Here is a 17983-nt window from a genome sequence, read left to right as displayed (position 1 = left end):
TCAATCATTCGGAGCCCGCCCGCTCCCCACGCGGAATTGGAAGGTTGGTGGGTTCTGTCCGCCAATCAGCAGCGAGGTAATAGTGACCGTCTCTTTTCACCCCCCGCCCCCTCCCCCATCTTCCCGCTAGCAAGTTTTTATGGCCGAGGTGGGGTTAGGTTGAAGTTGCAGTCTGGCACTTTACGAGTGGAAAGTGGACCTATTTTAAACTTATGGAACATTGCCTGAGACCTTTGCAAGGCTACTGAATATCCTGCACGATAAAGTAGAATGCAGAGCCAGACACAGAAAGATAGGTGTAATAATTCAGTTCGCCCACAGTACTGCTCCTTCTGGTTATTGTGGAGGTATAACTTGGATCTCTGCCACGGACAAAGCATTCCAATCGCATCTGTAACGATGTCTGCTATACGCAAAATACTTGGGAGCTTTTCTTTGTTGTACTACTTTTATTTCTGTTTTAAGAGATGTACAGAACTAGTACAGATCGCATCAGTACTTCTTGTCAGACAATCCCTCGGGATCGAGGATGACTTACTTCCTCATTGTTTTTGTGGATTCTGAGATGGCTAAAGAAGGCCAATGCGTGAAATGCAGACTCTTCCAGTCAAGAGGTGGCTGAAGGGGGAGGCGGCTGGGGATTAGTTTGGAGGTGCTCTGCTCCTTCCACTGATTGTGCAAGGAGGTTCCCAGAACCCATGGGGATATCGCACTTCTTCGGGGAAGTTTTGAGTATTTCCTTGTTTTTTTTTCCCCTCTCTGTCTGCCTGGTAATCTCCTCCCACAACAGAACTTGGCAAAGAGCGCCTGTTTCAGGAGTCTGGTGTCGGGCATGCAAACAACAGGAAGGATGTGACAGCAGTGGAGAGAATATAGAGGAGGTTGACAAGGAGGTTGCCTAGGCTGGAAATTTTTAGTTAAGAGTAACAAATGAGAGTTGTTTTCTCAGAAATAGAGAAGAATGAGAAAGGTTTAATTACGGTATAAAATCATGAGGCCTAGAGTTGATAGGAAGCATCGTCTTCTAGCACAAAAGTCAATAGAGGAGAAACGAGTTTTACCGTGATTGGCTGAAGGATTAGAGGGGGAGTTGATGTTTTCCCCGCTTTAAGAGCAATGGGGGTCTGGAACACTGACTGAAAGAAACATACATCACATATTTAGAAAAAAAGCCTTTGATGAGCATCTGATATGCCTTTAGCTATATTGCTGCAGATTAAGGTAGGCTTTTTGGCTAAAATGCTCTCAATGGACCAAATGGCCTCCTTTTGTGCTGTAAACGTCTATAATTCTTGACTTCCATTACTGCATTTGTTAATTAGTTAGATCCAGTTCTGCTTGTTTCTAATTATCCATCAATTGCCCAAGGTACCATACACAGTGAATTGAAGGATCTGCTTTCTATGTATAGTATTATACCATATTGGACAGAAGCTTTATATCCCTTAAAACTGTGGCTTGTTATATAAAAATAATTTTAATAGAAATTGACTGGTAATAGTGATGCTCTTTTAGTCATATGTGTTAATTTTAGTAGAAAACATTTTTGCATATGGGTAAAAGCATATTTAGCAAGCATCTACCATTTATCAGTAACTGAAGCAAAAAGGCATTTAATGATGATCAAAGTCTCACATATTCATCCTCTTCTTTGTGCCTTACTGACAAATGTACAATGTTAAATAATAGGCTTATGTGAATAGGTCTAAAGATGGTTTTTTACTCATGCCTTATTTATGAATCAAAAATGCAATTAGTCACATCTGGATTCTTAATTCTGGTAGCTAATATATAGGCCAGCAATGTCATCTGAATCAGGGTGTTATTGAGCTCATTGCCCATTCCCTGAAAGAGTACATAATTTAGTCTGATATTTCATTACAGTACTGAAGGAATACTGCTTTGTTGGAGGTACCATCTTTTGAATGAGAGATTTAACTGCCTAGCTTATTACCATTTCAATAGGCCTTTCGTAAATGCAAAATCCAATTTTTCTTGGCAGTCTTCTTTTATTATGAGAATATTGCGATATCAAAGAAAAGAGGAAGAATAAAACTGATAAACAGACGATAGAAGTCAATGACACAAGCAAAGTCAGATACTTTATTGAACTACCTTTTCCTTAATAAGGCAGTGGCTACAATGAATGTACCAAAGGTAAGCAAGTCGGTTTGTCAGAAAGGTAATGGAAGTGATTACTGAAAACCTTCAGGCAAACACACCTTGGTTAAATTACTAGGAAGCCCACGCACAATTCCCACTTCATGTCTCTGAGGAGGTGGCTCATTCGATAAGTGCTTCTGACCTATTATTCATGCTGCAGGCTTAAACCTCAGAGATGGAGAAGGTAGCTTGCATGAAAATTTTTAATCCAACAACAAAAGGCATTGGCAGAGATAGTCTACCTCATAACTGTGTTGCAAGAGAACACAATTCTAGAACGAATGCAAATGTGAAATTGTAGGAATTGTGTTAACCTCACTTTTGAAGTGTTTAATTGACAAAGTCTCAGAAACTTTTCCGAATTCCAGATTTGCACAACTAATTGAACAGGTAGTTCCTGACGACACCATGCAATGCCTTGTTCTAAGTTTAACATTATGGCCCCTAGCTTTAGGCTCTGGCATCAAAGGAGTTAAATTTGATTACTCCCTGAAAATTGGTTTATGGATTGGAATATGGAATTGCAATGCAGGATACTAGAGTTAGGCAAAATCAAATTTAGACTGCCCAGAAATTAATACAATCTCAGTGTGCGAGCAATACTAACTGCAGTGCTGAGTGATAGGGCAGTACAGAAATGGGGCAATGTTATGAGTTCTGAAGGACAGGTACACTGCAGCAGCAATATAAAATGAAAGTTCATTGTGAAATTCATTCTGATGTGGAAAACAAAACAAAAACTAATCATAACACTGAAAAACAGCCCAAAGTGTCTCACGGTAGTATTGAACATTGTCAAACAAAACTTATCATATAATAGTTTCGGTCTTGCCGATATTTAGCGGAGGAAATGTTGTTTGGTACTGGATGCCAGAGATCCAATCAACTTGGAGATAGTGGAAGGGTGAGCAGAAATGTTGTTGAAGTATAACTTGGTGTCATCAGTATTTCATAAGATAACAGTTAAGCTACTGACTAACAGCCCAAGTTCTAAACCATTGATCCAGTGACATGAGTTTGAATCCCATTATGTCAGCTGGGGAATTTAAATTCAACTAATTAAATAGATTGAAATTAAAGACTCAGCAACGGTAACCATGAAACCATCAGGTTGTTGTAAAACCATCTGCTTTACTAATGTCCTTCAAGGAATGAAATCTGTCATCCTTACCCAGCTGGCATAAAGCTGAGGAGCCAGATGCACAGCGCACCCACCCATGGTGTCAGTGCCAAGTCCAGCTTGTCTTTGACCTCTGCTATACAATGTGAAGTGAAATGGTAGAGCTAACTGTTGGATAACCTCTGTTTGAGTGATCAGTAACAACATAAGTTCATCATGCATGATACTGGAGCTGGGAGTGAGGGAGGCAGGGAAAGAATTTAGGAAAACTGCACTAGAGAAAGCACTGAGTTAGCTTTCTTTTCCAGGTTGTTCCTAGAAGGAGTTCATATTAACACAACATGGGAGGGAGCAAGCTCTGATATTTTCATACCCTACAGTGGAGGTCTAGATAGAGGAAACTGAGAGGATAAGAGATGTTGATCTTCTGAGATAGCTCTCCAGTCACATGTTTAGAAGGCAGTGGGGCCAGAAAGTTATGTTTTGCTTGTAGCAGATCTGGATGTGTTGGCGCAAAACATTCATTGAACATACATGAATGGTTGGGATGTGAATGCAAATTCAAGTGCTATTTCTTACTAACTGCACTAACAATCCCATTTATTCTTGCATGTTAGACATCCTTGTTACTCACATGCAATCATTTTCTATCAATTGGGGCACATCCCTAATATCAATGGGTTCACCTCATTCTCACATGCTTAGCATTGCTGCTGCAAGTCTCATGATCACATCTCATACTATACATCTGAGCTCTTCAACCATGACTATGCAGTCACACCACTGAAGCACAAAGTAAGATACTTGTGCTGCACTTCTTACTCTTTTGCGGGACAAGATGGTGGAAACTGCTACCAGGAGGGAGATCAGCTTGACAGCAGGCCCGAAGCCCCGTGACGAAAGTGATGTCACAAATATTGTAGCAACCATTCCCGAGGCCAGGAGTGGGGCTGAAATCTTGGAAAATAATTGTATCCCCACAACTAATCTTTCTTTTTACACAATCTCTTCTGATTTTGAGGTTATAGGTCATATCAACAATATGTTTACTTTCCATCACAACCCTACACTTGTGAGAACTGAGGAACAGCATCCAGGCCAGATTAACGGTAGAAGAGCAACAGGTACAATAGCAAAAAGACAGAGGTAATGAAGAAATATTTCAAACTTGCAGCCGCAACTCAGATACAAACTCTGCACATAGAGGATAGCTTCTGGACATAATGAGACACTGGTCATGTGTGGGCTGCATTCAGGATAGGGTACAATGGTAACTCTAGGACCAGTTCCCCAGAGGCCAAGATAGCTGTCAAACTTGAGAGAAGGGCAGCTTCTTGCTCTGTAGAGCCACTGCCACTCTCCTGGGGAAACAGCATTCTTAACAATCTGTTGCAGGAAAAAAATGTTGGACTGGTATCTGAACATTAGTATCTCATGCCATGATAACAGCAGGGATTACGAGAAGCACACTGAGTCTGCATGTTCTAAAGTTTGGGCTCTCACTGTACTATCCAGATGTTGGTTGGAAGCTGAGATATCACAGATGTGTCCAGAAGTACAATAATATAATTGCACAATATTTTCAGGCAAGAAAGAATGAGCTGTAAGTCCTATGAAAATCCAAGCACTCAAAGCCTTACTCTGCAGGGAGCCAAAAACAAGGGTGAACCTATCAAGTACAAAGAAGTGGTCAGTGTCCACAGAGGGAGAACTTCAAAGAGCACTTGTTTGTGACTCTGTCTTTGATGCATGCGTCCTTGACTTCACTCCACAAGAAACCTTTAGGTCCAGCCTCACCACTGACATTGAACAAGAAGGCCTATGCCAACTGAAAAACAACTAGACCTTGAACACAGACCCCATATCTGTTGGAACTCTAAAACTTGACAGAGAAGAACTTAAGTATCAAATTCACAAATTCACAACCTCATCTCACACATCTGGAAAGAGAAGCACAGCCCTGAGAACGTGAGAGTTGCTATAATTGTGACCATCAAAAAAAGAGACAAATCTGATTGTGCTAACAACAGAAAGGTTTAGCTGCTGTCTGGCATAGGGCAAGTTATCACCACGATTCCCCTCAACCACCTCCTCCAGTGGCCAAAGATCTGCTCCTCACTTTGCAGTGTGGATTCTGTCCATTCAGAGGCACAATCTGCATGACCCCCTGCTTGTCAATTCCAAAAGAATGAGGAAGCAGCATGAACTGCTATTCACAGGCATTAGAAAGCTGTTTGATTCCATTATCCAAGACAGACTTCTCCAATTTGATTGCTAACAGTAATTTATCTCCATCTTATTTCTGCCATGTGATAGCATTGAAGCAGTGATCTTAATCAAAAGGTCCACTACAATACAGAGTGATATCAAGCAAGGCTGCATCATTTCCCCAACATTCTTTCAATCTTTCTTACCAGAATGCTACATCTCAGTAATGTTCCTGCTGGAGTGGAACTAATTACACAACACATGAGAACCTGCTCAACCCTCATCACCTCCTTTCCAGAATCAAAGTCATTCCAACTTTAGTTTTCAAGCTTCAGTATGCAGATTATGCTTCCATATATATACAAATTAGGAGGTTAAGCTCCAAGTCATTATTGCCTCGTTCACTGAAGCATACGAGAGAATGGATCTTAACATCTGCCAAACAAAGGTCTTCGGTCCCAGCTGCACAAAATTACCCTGTGAGAATGAAGGTCCAAAATTCCTCCTTCAGTCCACTAGCAGAGTCTTGGGCCATCTGAGGAAAAGAATGTTTGAACATCAAGTTCTTAAATCAGGCACACACCTTATGATCTACTAGGCAGCAGTGGTCCCTGTCCTCCTGTAAGCCTCTGAGTCATGCACTACCTACAGCAGGAACCTTAAAGCACTGGGGTGAACCACCAATACTGTTCTCCACAAAATCCTCCACATTCACTGACAGGATAAATGAACCAATGTCAAACTCTTCTGCCATGTCAATATCCTCAACATTGAAGGCCTGATTACACTCAGTTCTGATAGGCAGGACATCATATTTAAGAGTCCAACATCAAACCACTGATATAGACAATCCTTACAAACTCTGTTAAGACAAGAAAATATCAGGTGGAGAGAGGAAATGATTTCAAGGATGTCCTCAAAGCCTTCCTGAAAAAAATGTAAAATATCCCTGAATCCTCATGCACCTGCTCAAAATGGAGGTGGAATATTCCTCGAGTCCACCCAGAAGTCCAGCATAAATGGCAGAAGGTGTGCATCACCTCCCATACAACCCACCCTCCTGGCAGACCAAGCATCTCAGCAGAGCCTCTAGGTCCCACACTGGCCTCATCAGTCACCTCGGTACCCATAGAGCTGAAGTGGAAGCAAGTCATCCTCAGTCCTGAGGGACTGCCTTAGAAGAGAAATTTAATCAGATGGGAGGCATTAAACACATATAAAAGGATTTGCTTTTCTGTGCAATGTTTATGTGGATACTTATGTATCAAATCCACCAAGACATCCTCAAAGAGCCATAAAAGGCACTCTATAAAAAGTAAATATTTTCTTTGAATCTGGGTCGGTGACATTCATAGATCGCAGATCCTCCATAGTCTCAAGGGACTCATTGCAAACATCATAGTTAGCCAATTGACATTAATCATATATACTTTTAAGGCGTAGGTTGCAGGAGAGGTCACATCATACAATTTTTTGAGACAGAAGACTGCACCATTTTACATCTTACAAACTATTGTATGCATTATCACAACAATAGAACTATCCTGCTGCAACTCTTCTGCTTCATCCAGATACTTTTCCTTGGTACACACTCTGTTTTTGGTAAGGGCATGTAATGCACAAAACAATAATACAATTAATGATTTAGCCCTTGTTGGGCTGTCCAACCCCCTCCCAACCCCACATTAGGGTACCAATTAATAAGGGTCTAACTGCTTAGGCATAGCTTCCTATGGAACCACTGTTCAATGAAGTCTATTGGAGATGCACCCAGGATTTTTTTTAATCTATGTCTCCAAATTTAATTTGCACTAATATCTAGTCTTCCTAACACCCACTGCTCCTTTCTTTCCCCAATGCCTCACACCCCATCCTGGATCAAACAATTCAAAGCAGAGACACCACATGTGCATCAATACAACTGCAATGTCAGAAACATACCTTAACCCAAAGCTCCAGTGTACCTCTAATTGATTGTGTATCGCAAATTACCTTGGATTCAAAAATTGCTGGGGCTATAACCAAATATATGGCAACATAAAATCACAAGAGGTTTGGGCAAGGTAAGTTAACTTTCATTTCTCAGGGGTTTAACAATTGCAATTAGTCCAATGAACAGAGATACTATACAATTGTAAACAATGAGGACTGGTGGGTTATTTATCACCTTACAATTTCTTCCTTTTTTACTCCTGTTTTGCTCATGGAGCAATATTAGCCAACAGAAGAATTTCATGATGATTTTATACTAAGTCATCTGCCAACTCTGGTCTGTGCATTATGCAAATGTAATTGCATCTTCCTCTTCTATCCTTCACCCATTCCCCCAAAATACATTCAAAATATGTGTATACAGAACAGCTGTCACTGTTCCAAAAGCTTTATACAGTTTCCAGCATGTCAAATCCTCCTCCAGTTTCTCCAGAATTGAAAAACATTATTTTTAATCATCTGCCAAAAAGTGAAGGAAAAAATTTGCCCGTATTTAATCTTCCAGCATTCTGATCAGATTCCCAGTGGTACCAATTAGGATAGTTGCCAACTTTTAGTTCTGTATTCCTATGGCACTCTAAAGGAAGTTGTCTACCGTACATGTTGGTATATAAAATATTTGAGGCTGAATGTGGGAAAGTGGGATTGTCGGATGCTGAAGATCATGTCCTTTATGCCTCAGGATTGATGGAATTCACACCACGATTCTGAGAACAACTCTTTGAACACTGGAGGAGGCAGTTGAGGAGGTCATTTATGATTACTTTCCCTGTGGCAGACAAGAGGGATGCTCCTGTGTAGGTATGACAATTGAACGACTCTTTTTCTTGAAGGTGGTCACTATTACACTGACGCTTATGTCCCTTGGCATGTTCTCCTTTATCTAGATGTGAGAGGTGGGGCTGTGAATTTGTCTGAAGTTCTTCTCTGCCCAGCCATATAATTGCAACAGGTAAACTGCTCTGTGTGCTTTTCTTGTTTTTCAGTTTCTTATCAGTTTCGGGTGACAGCAAGAGTGTACCAAATAATTTGCTAAGATGGAGTCAAAGAAATTCAATCAAGGACAGAGTATTGAAGAATTTTTTGATATGCTCCTTCCAATGGGGTCAATTGCTTCACTATACTTAATAAGCTTTCCTCCCCTCTTGGCTCTCAACAAGGTGGGCTATTGGATGTTCCAGGCACAAACAGGTCTAGAAAGTGCTGAAGTATCCATGCATATTATGGTTATCAGCAAGTTGGGGGATGTCCTGCACTCTTTCCATCCACCAAATATTCTTTAGCTCACAGATTTTCTTTTGGACCTCTGCCTTCATGTGCTTGCAGCATCAACCACTGTATGTGGCCTTTGGTCTTTATTAGGCTCGCAGGAGCCATTCACTCTGCAGTCGAGAGGGACTGTGGAGAATCCTTCTGAAATTTGGCTGCTTTCAGAGTTTCATCTCCATCCTAAATATTCTACATGATACCATGCAAACTATGATTGTAACCAATGAGTCCAAAATAAACCCAATTTCAGTGCAGACTGGTGTTAAGGAAAATCATCATAGTTGCCTCAGGACCTCCTGAGCTGGACTGGAAGCAGGTCATCCTTATCCCAGAGTGTTGCCTAACAAAAATAAGGGAAGGACAAGGATATTTTTAAATGGGTAAAATGAAGTAAAGAGTGGCATTGGATGAAATTTAGAAGAAGATTACTGCCAAAGAAAGTGGAAGTTGAGCTAATCTACGGCACAAATCAGAAATTATTCAACTACATAACCAATATCATCCCAATATCAGTCATCATGCTGCAGATGCAGACAATGTTTGCGTGACTGTTGACAGTGCTGTCAAGTGGCACTCTCTTGCCAGCAGACCACTCATGGGCCAAAGAGCTGAAGTCTAGGGATGAGGTAAGAGTGATTGTACTTAACATCATGGCAGCATTTGACAGAGTACGGTATCAAAGTGTCCAAATAAAACTGAAGTCAGTGAGTAAAACACTTCAACAGTTGGATCATATCATGGTGGATCAATCATCCCAGCCCAAGAAATCACTGCAGGAGTTCCTCGGGGCAGTGTCCTGGTAATGAGGTATTTTGCCAAATGACTTTGACAGTCTGTTCAGGGAACAATCCGGCAGGATCCACAGTTTCTTTTACCCACAAGGCCACAAGGACATTCCATAAAGACCACTATGGAGGGGTAAACCTGCTGGCAAATTTTAATAGTTCAACCACCCAATTAGCATGGTTACAATTATTTCCTTTTACATTAATTTGAATCTTGTTAACATGCACTGGTGTAGTGGTTATGTGGGGGTGTGGTGAATGGAGGAGTTCCAGTTCTTTGATTTCCCTCTTGCTATTATCACACTGCAAGAATCTCTTCCTATGTAAACTGGAAGTTCCAAAAATGTGCAATTCCTATGGAGAGAGTAAATTTCCAACATCTGCAGTTTTTTTGATTTTTTAAATGTTCATGTTGTTTGTTTCTTTTTAGAATTGTAAAATGTTGCAGATGCAAACGGTGAAGTGGGGAGGGGTATGAAGAACAAAGGAGAAGGCTTGCAATGGTGAGGAAGGCAGGAGTCATTTCAATGATAAAAGGTCATATGAATGGAGTGAACAAAGAAACAAATGGTAGATCTACAGCTGCTGTAAATGGCAACAGGAGAATCATCACCAGCACTTGGCTTGTGAAGAATGGGAAGACTGGTATGATCTAAAATGATTAAACTTGATATTGGATCCAGAATGTTGCAAAGTGCCTAAAAAGGATATATTTCCAGCATCTGCAGTATTTTGCTTTTTGACATTCTTCTTTTGAGCTTTATTTTGAATGTTGAGCAGTTCAGGTGGAAGTGGGATAAAGAATTAAAATGGCAAGTGCCATGCTTGCTGAGTGAAGACAGGTGTTAGGAAAGCAATCACCCAATCCCTGTTGGATCTCCTCAATGTCAAGGATGTTAGTGTTTCTGTTAAATTTGTATTCAGCAAGGTTCAACAATAAGATAATTAGTTATAATAAGGTGATAACCATTTTATTCCTTTGGATACAATAAAAATAAATTGGGAAATGTGTCTATAATCTGACACAAATTGACTGAAGTTCTTATATTTAAATTTGATCTAACAAAAAATGTTGCTAGGATCCAACTGTTTAAGATTTCATAATTCTGTTTTAGCCCCTTTGAATCTTTTGAAAAGAGAGGATAATCTGTTGGCCAATCATTCCTACTAAGCCATTCTCTCAAGTCCTGGAATTTCTCCTATGAAAGTAGTTAAACAGTTGCTTGAAAAAGACAAATGCTGAAGGATATGGATGATGAGCAGTTTAATAAATTTAGATTAGGTAACTTCATTGGAAAGAAATCTCACTGCCCCTTCCTTTTTACAAAAACATTATCTCAAATTCGTTACTCATAAATCGAGTGATAAACCCCTAAGTTCTTAATAAACTTTAACACGTAAAACAGCTACTTGGCATGTTTCCAAGTCTCTATCAAAAAATGGGTCTTTATTTGGTTGAAATCTGGGATTTGGGAATATCAGGAGATAACCGTGTAAATGCCTTATGACTGTAAAATTATTTTTAGCCTTTACAAACAATCAAAATAAATCTGATGGAGATAGCTGAGGGGGAAAGGATTTGATGCACAAAGTACAAAACAGTACCAATTGCCTTCCCTTTGCACTACTAACATTGAAATATAGTTGTCCAAACAGAATTTTCTTGGTGGCAAAATGCAAATTTAATTTGGGAATTTTGTTTTATATGAATATCTTGGTACTGAACAAGGGAACTGTAAAAATTATTCTCATTTGCCATCCTATTATTAATCTTATTGTTCTGCATTATCAATTCATACTTATTAATAACTTGCAAAAATTTGTCTCCTAAATATTTGCCATCACAAATTTGGCCTCTAGTACTGTAAGATTTTTCCACTCCCATTTCAGATTTAACAGCTGTCAAGTGAAATTTCTGCTGAGGCAGGATAGCTAGCTGGAGAAATGTTACCTAACTGCTTTGCCAGACCAGGTGTTCCAATATCCACATTTATTAAGCTAAATTTTATGAATTTACAATGCTGGTGCAAAGCTTTATCCAGCAGGAGCACAAATCAAGAGAGTAGGTCCAGAGGTCAACAGTTCTTGGAAAGCTGAGGCATAAGCAGGATTTGAAATTTGATGGCTTTTGGAGAGGCACTTAACAAACACCAATTCCTCACATCCTTCATGCTGGAAATCCAGGTTTCCCAGCAACTGCAGTGTCTTGTATCTCGCAGTTTCAGCACTGTTTTTGTTTTTGCTCTCCTCTGTCCTCATTCATCTCCTTTCATTTACATCTTTGGACAATTCAGCGGCAATTAAGAGGCCTCAATCACCATCTCTAAGCCTAAAACACCATCTTTTGTTGTAACTCAATCTCTCTTTGTCTTCACTCAATTACAAACATTCCTTTTCCTCTCCACCTCTCCCCTTTTCCCTGCACCTTAAAACATTTGATTTCCAACTTTTCCTAATTTTAGATTGACCTGAAATGTTAACTCTGTTTTCCTCTCCCCAGATGCCGCTTGACCTTCTAAATATTTCTGGCATTTTCTCTTTTTATTTCAGATTTCCAGATCTGCAGCTTTTGCTTTGAAATTTCCACACACCCTTAATGAGTTTAATGATTATTGGGGGCAAAGGTAAGCTTATGCTAGACCAACACCAACAATCCCTAACCCCCACCCCAATTCCCAACACCCAGCCTATGCTCTTCCTATGATACTTTCCATCCACTAATAACCATAGAGATTCAGAATCAGATTTATTGTCATTGACTTATATGATGTGAAATTTGTGGTTTTGCAGCAGCAGTACAGTGCAAAGACATAAAAATTACTGTAAGTTACAAAAATAAATAGTGCAAAAAAAGTGGGGTAGTGTTCATGGACCATTCAGAAATCTGATGGCAGAGGGGAAGAAGCTGTTCTTAGATCAGTGAGTGTGGGTCTTCAGGCTCCTGTACCTCATCCCTAATGGTAGTAACAAGAAGAGGGCATGTCCCGGATGGTGAGGATCCTTAGTGATGCCGCCTTCTTGAGGCACTGCCTCTTGAAGATGCCCTCAGTGGTGGGGAGGGTTGTGCCACTGATGGAGCTAGCTGAGTCTACAGCCCTCTACAACTTCTTGCGATCCTGTGCATTGGAGCCTCACTACCAGGTTGTGATGCAACTAACCCTAACCCTAACCAATACATCTATAGAAATTTGTAAGAGTCTTTGGTGACATGCTAAATTTCCTCAAACTGCTAACGAAGTAGAGCTACTGGTGTGCCTTCTTTGTGATTGCATCAGTGTGTTGGGCGCAAGATAGATCTTCCGAGATGTTGATGCCCAGGAACTTGAAGCGGCTCACCCTTTCCACCACCGACCACTCAATGAGGACTGGTGTATGTTCTCCCTACTTACCCTTCCTGAAGTCCACAATCAATTCCTTGGTCTTGCTGATGTTGAGTACAAGGTTGTTGCAACACCACACAACCAGCCAATCTATCTCACTCTCGTACGCCTCCTCATCACCATCTGAGATTTTACCAACAACAGTGGTGTCATCTGCAAATGTATAGAAGGCATTTCAGCTGTGCCTAGCCACACAGTCATGAGTGTAGAGAGAGTAGAGCAGTGGGCTAAGCACGCATCCTTGAGGTGTGCCTGTATTGATTGTCAGCGAGGAGGAGCTGTTATTACCGATCTGCACTTGGTGTGGTCTCCTGATAAGGAAGTCGAGGATCCAGTTGCAGAAGGAGGTACAGAGGCTCAGGTTTTTAAGCTTGGTGATTAATACTATGGGGATGACGGTGTTGAATGCTGAGCTGTAATCGATAAACAGCAGCCTGACATATGTTTTTCAGTTGCCTAGGTGCTCCAAAGCAGAGTGGAGAGCCAATGAGATTGCGTCCACTGTAGACCTGTTGCAGCGGTAGGTGAATTGCAGCAGGTCCAGGTCCTTGTTCAGACAGGAGAATTCTAGCCATGACCAACCTCTCAAATCACTTCATCACAGTAGATGTGGGTGCTACCGGGTGATAGTTATTGAGGCAGCTCACCCTGCTCTTCTTGGGCACCAGTATGATTGATGTCCTTATGAAGCAGGTGGGAACCTCAGACTGCAGCAGTGAGAGGTTGAAGATGTCCTTGAGCACTCCAGCCAGTTGGTTGGCACATGTTTTCAGTACCTGGCCAGGTACACTGTCGGGGCCTGACGCCTTGTGAGAGTTTGCCCTCTTGAAGGATGTTCTGATATCGGCCTTTAAGACAGAGATCACAGGGTCGCCGGGTGCTGTGGGGATTCGCACAGGTGTAGTGTTATTCTCCCTTTCAAAGCGTGCATAAAAGGCATTGAGCTCATCAGGGAATGAAGCATCATTGCCATTTATGCTGAAAAATCATGCAGTATTTATTGACAACCATGTCCAGGCATGTGCCTGAAGATCAAATGGCTAAAATTTATCTTAAGAGAATCTACCTATTCCAGATTTCTGGAGCTGGAGGGTGGATGATTTTCTTTTTCACTCAGGGTGTTATCAGGATCTGAAATGATCTACCTTAAATGGTAAGCTCTTTAACAAAGTTGGACAAGAACTTACACGGTTACCTTCATAGAGCAAAATGCTGTTCTGAACATGACTGATGTGATCTTTTACTGTATATTTGACTGCATATCTATAAATGCTTACTATGCTGTTTGCTGTGGTTCAGTAAATAAATTATTCCTCATTGTTGAGTGGGTGTTAATATTGTAGCACTACTAGAACAGCTTGGCTAGAGGCACATTTAGTTCTAGAGCAAGTCTTCACTCTGCAGCCAACATGTTATGCAGGCACAAAGCCTTTGCTTACACCTAATGTACTCTTGTCATTTTTTTAATATATCTTGTGGAGTGAATCAAATTGACTGAAGTTCAACTTCTATATTGGGGGTCCTCAGAAGGAGACTAAGATGATCCATGCACTATGCACGTTTGGCAGAAGATGGTTGTAATCACCTCGTACTTATCTCTTGTGCTCATGTTCTGGCATCTGACATCATTGAGGTCAGAGATATTTATGAAACCATGTTTACCACCATTCATAACTGGATGTGGCAGTATTACAGAGCTTTGATCTAGTTCATTCGTTTTGGAAATGCTTAGCTCTGTCCATAGCATGCTGCTTCTGCCATTTAGCACACAATTCATTCTTTATTATAGCCTCATTGGTTTGGCACTTCATATTTAGTTATATCTGGCGTTGGTGCTGCTATTGCTCTTCTACATTCCTCATCGAACCAGGTTCAATCCCTTGGCTTGATGGTAATGTTAAATTGAGGATCAGCAATGGTTATAGATTGTGGTAATTGCAATACACATAATAGCTACTACATATTGACTCCCTTGGATGATAAGTCAGTGCTTCCCTGTGGCAAGCACCACTTGGAATGGGGATAATTGTACACAATGTACTCTTGGTAGAAATTGTCAAGACCTATCGCCAACAATGGCTCGCTCGTACAACTGCTCTCCAATCTGGCTAAATCCTGAAGGATGTAACAGGAGCACAGGTAGTTAGAAAAAGCAATGCTAGGGGTAAAATTACTTGACCTTGTTTCAGATCCATCTCTTCACTGCAGTATGCCACAGAGTGACTGCAGGACAGTCCTAGTGAAGACAAAGTCTCTTCACATTGAGGACACATTCTATCATGTTGTGCAGTAATGCCAACATGATAAATGGGATATTTAAGACCTAGAAATTCAAAGCTATTGTTACTGTTTGCTCTGCAGGAAGTGCCATTATGAGTTAGCTGCTGCCACTTCCAGTTCTGCTGGACTCATCATTTGTTTTTTACTTCAGCACTTTTGTCATGCACCATCATCTAGTTTATCAATTAATCAGTCCTGCCTTTCACTTAACGCAAATCTTCCTTTTTTTGTCCTTTTGTCATCTCACTACACTCTCCCCTACCCAACCCCACCTCCCTGCAACCCCGATGCCATTTTCTCTGCCTTTGTTCTTGCTCAAATCTTTTACATTTGAAACTATTTCACATTCTAACAAGGATCACTAGCAAGAAACACTTAATTGGTTTCTCTCTGCATGGATGCTGCATTATCTGAATATTTCGAGCACTACTCTTATATCTCTTTTTTAATCTTTTTATTAATTTTCAAATTAATACAGATTAATACATATAACATCGGTAATTATACACATAATACAAAGAGATTGGGAGGACAATCATGACATATATAGTCATAAAGAATAAAAAATATATTCTAGGCCCCACGGTTTCTTGGTAAATGAGTATATTACAAAAAAAAAATCAAAAAGAGAAAGAAAAAGATTTATTATATTAAAAAAAACCCAAATCGAAAAAAAGATTATAAGTAATAAAATGAAACAAACTAAAAAAAAATTTCAAAAGAAAAGAAAACTGGACTGATATTTCTCGATGAACAAAGAGCATTATTATGCCGTCAACTCCGCTCCTCTAAGTTCAAAGGTTATTGAAAAGGGATCTATATCATATGAAAATATTGAATGAATGGACTCCAAACTTCCTCAAATTTAAGCGAAGAATCAACAGTGCTACTCCTAATTTTTTCTAAGTTTAAACATGATATAGTTTGAGAAAACCATTGAAAAGTAGTGGGAGGTATTGAATCCTTCCATTTAAACAAAATGGATCGCTTGGCCATTAATGTAACAAAGGCAACCATACGACAAGCAGCAGCAGATAAGTGGCCAGATTCCATCATTGGTAGCCCCAAAATTGCAGTGATTGGGTGAGGTTGTAAATCAATATTCAATACAGTTGAAATAATGTTAAAAATGTCTTTCCAATATTTTTCCAAAAGAGGACAGGACCAAAACATATGTGTCAGGGAAGCCACCTCTGAATTACATCTATCACATATACTCTTATATCTCATACATACTGACCTTGGAGGAACCATGAGATAAATTGACTCCCATGAGAAAAACCTAAAGACTGACATAAAATAATTCTGTAGTTGGGCCAGTAAGCATTTCAATCATGCAATAGTGGTGAAATTCTGAATCTTTTCCCCAAAAGGTCATGGATGCTGGGTCAATTGAGATTTCCAAAGCTGAGATTGATTGATTTTTGTTTGGTAAAACTATCAAAGGATATAGAAAAGTGATGAGGAAGGAAAGAGGTTTCAATGGGAATTAGATAAGTGAGTGGGAAACAGTTTGTTAGATGGAGTACAATGTGGAAAAATGTGAAGTTATCCACTTTGGAAGTAAAAACAGAAATGCTGATTTCTTTTTTAAAAGTGGGAGATTGAGAAATGATGTTCAAAGGGACCTGGCTGCCTTTGTACACAACTTGCTGAAAGCTAAGCAGAAAATTAGAAAGGCAAATGATGTGTTAGCCTTTACTGCAAGGTGATTTGAGTACAAGGGTAAAGGTGTTTTACTATAATCATATATGACCTTGGTGATACCGTGCCTGGAGCATTGTGTACAATTTTGGTCCCCTTACCTACAAAAATGAATGTCCTTGTTATTGAGGTAGTGCAGCAAAGATTCACCAGCCTGGTTCTTGGGAATCAAGTTCATCATACGAGGAGAGATTGAGTAGGCTAGACCTCTATTTAGAATTTAGAAGAATGCAAGGTGACCTCATTGAAACATAGAATTTTTAAGAGAGCTCAACAGGGTAGATAGAAAGAAGATGTTTTCCCTGGATAAAAAGTCTACAGCTGGATGTACCAGTCTCAAAATAATGGGTAGGCTATTTAGGAATGAAATTCCTTTACTTAGGGGGTGATGAATTTTTGAATTTTCTATCCTGGAGAACTGTGGAGGCTCAGTCATTGATTTCATTCAAAGTAGAATGGTAGATTTCTTAACAATAAAGAACCAAGGGAAATAGGGACAGGGCAGGAAAGTAGCATTGAGATAAAGGTCAGTCACGACTTTGTTCCATTGCAGAGAGAGCTCAATGGGCCTACTCTTGAAGATATTTTTTATATTCTTTTATTCTTATTTTGGGGATCAAGAGACTCATTTCAGAGAAAGAGAATTTACAACACAGGAGAAGCATTCAGCCCATCTTGTTAAATTAAAAAGTAACTACCAATCTAATCCCATCTTCCAGCATTTGATCTGCAGCCCCACAGGTCACAGATGTGTTGGTTCACATCCAGGTCTTTTTAAAACTTCCTCTACCACCCACAGGCAATGTGTTCCAGATCTCAACACCCTCTAGGTTAAAAAAAATCTTCATTTCCCTTCTATCAATTACTCCAAATCAAAGCCCCCTGGTTTTTTACATCTCAGCTAGGGAAAATAGGTCCTTCTTATTTCCTCTGTCTAGAATCCTCATAATCACGTACACCTCAAGTAAGTCTCCCTTCAGCTTGCTTGGTTCCAAAGAAAATAATCTGAGTTTAACTGATCTTTTCTCACAGCTAAAATTTTCCATTCCTGGCAACAGCCCAGCAAATTTCCTCTGCAGCTT

The 17983-nt window shown here is 40.1% G+C and overlaps 1 long non-coding RNA gene across 1 annotated transcript; it reads left to right on the top strand.

The window, feature by feature from the left end:
• Positions 1-59: 59 nt before the first annotated feature.
• On the top strand, positions 60-10646 carry LOC127575385 (uncharacterized). Its single transcript, XR_007957046.1, has 4 exons — positions 60-76; positions 8166-8280; positions 8371-8435; positions 9968-10646. It is a non-coding gene; the product is annotated as an uncharacterized LOC127575385 (long non-coding RNA).
• Positions 10647-17983: the final 7337 nt, after the last annotated feature.

The sequence above is a fragment of the Pristis pectinata genome, chromosome 10 (assembly GCF_009764475.1).
Source record: "Pristis pectinata isolate sPriPec2 chromosome 10, sPriPec2.1.pri, whole genome shotgun sequence".
In the NCBI taxonomy this organism is placed as follows: Eukaryota; Metazoa; Chordata; class Chondrichthyes; order Rhinopristiformes; family Pristidae; genus Pristis; species Pristis pectinata.
Note: the sequence above shows the minus strand (reverse complement) of the source record. Positions and strands in the feature narration are given on the sequence as shown.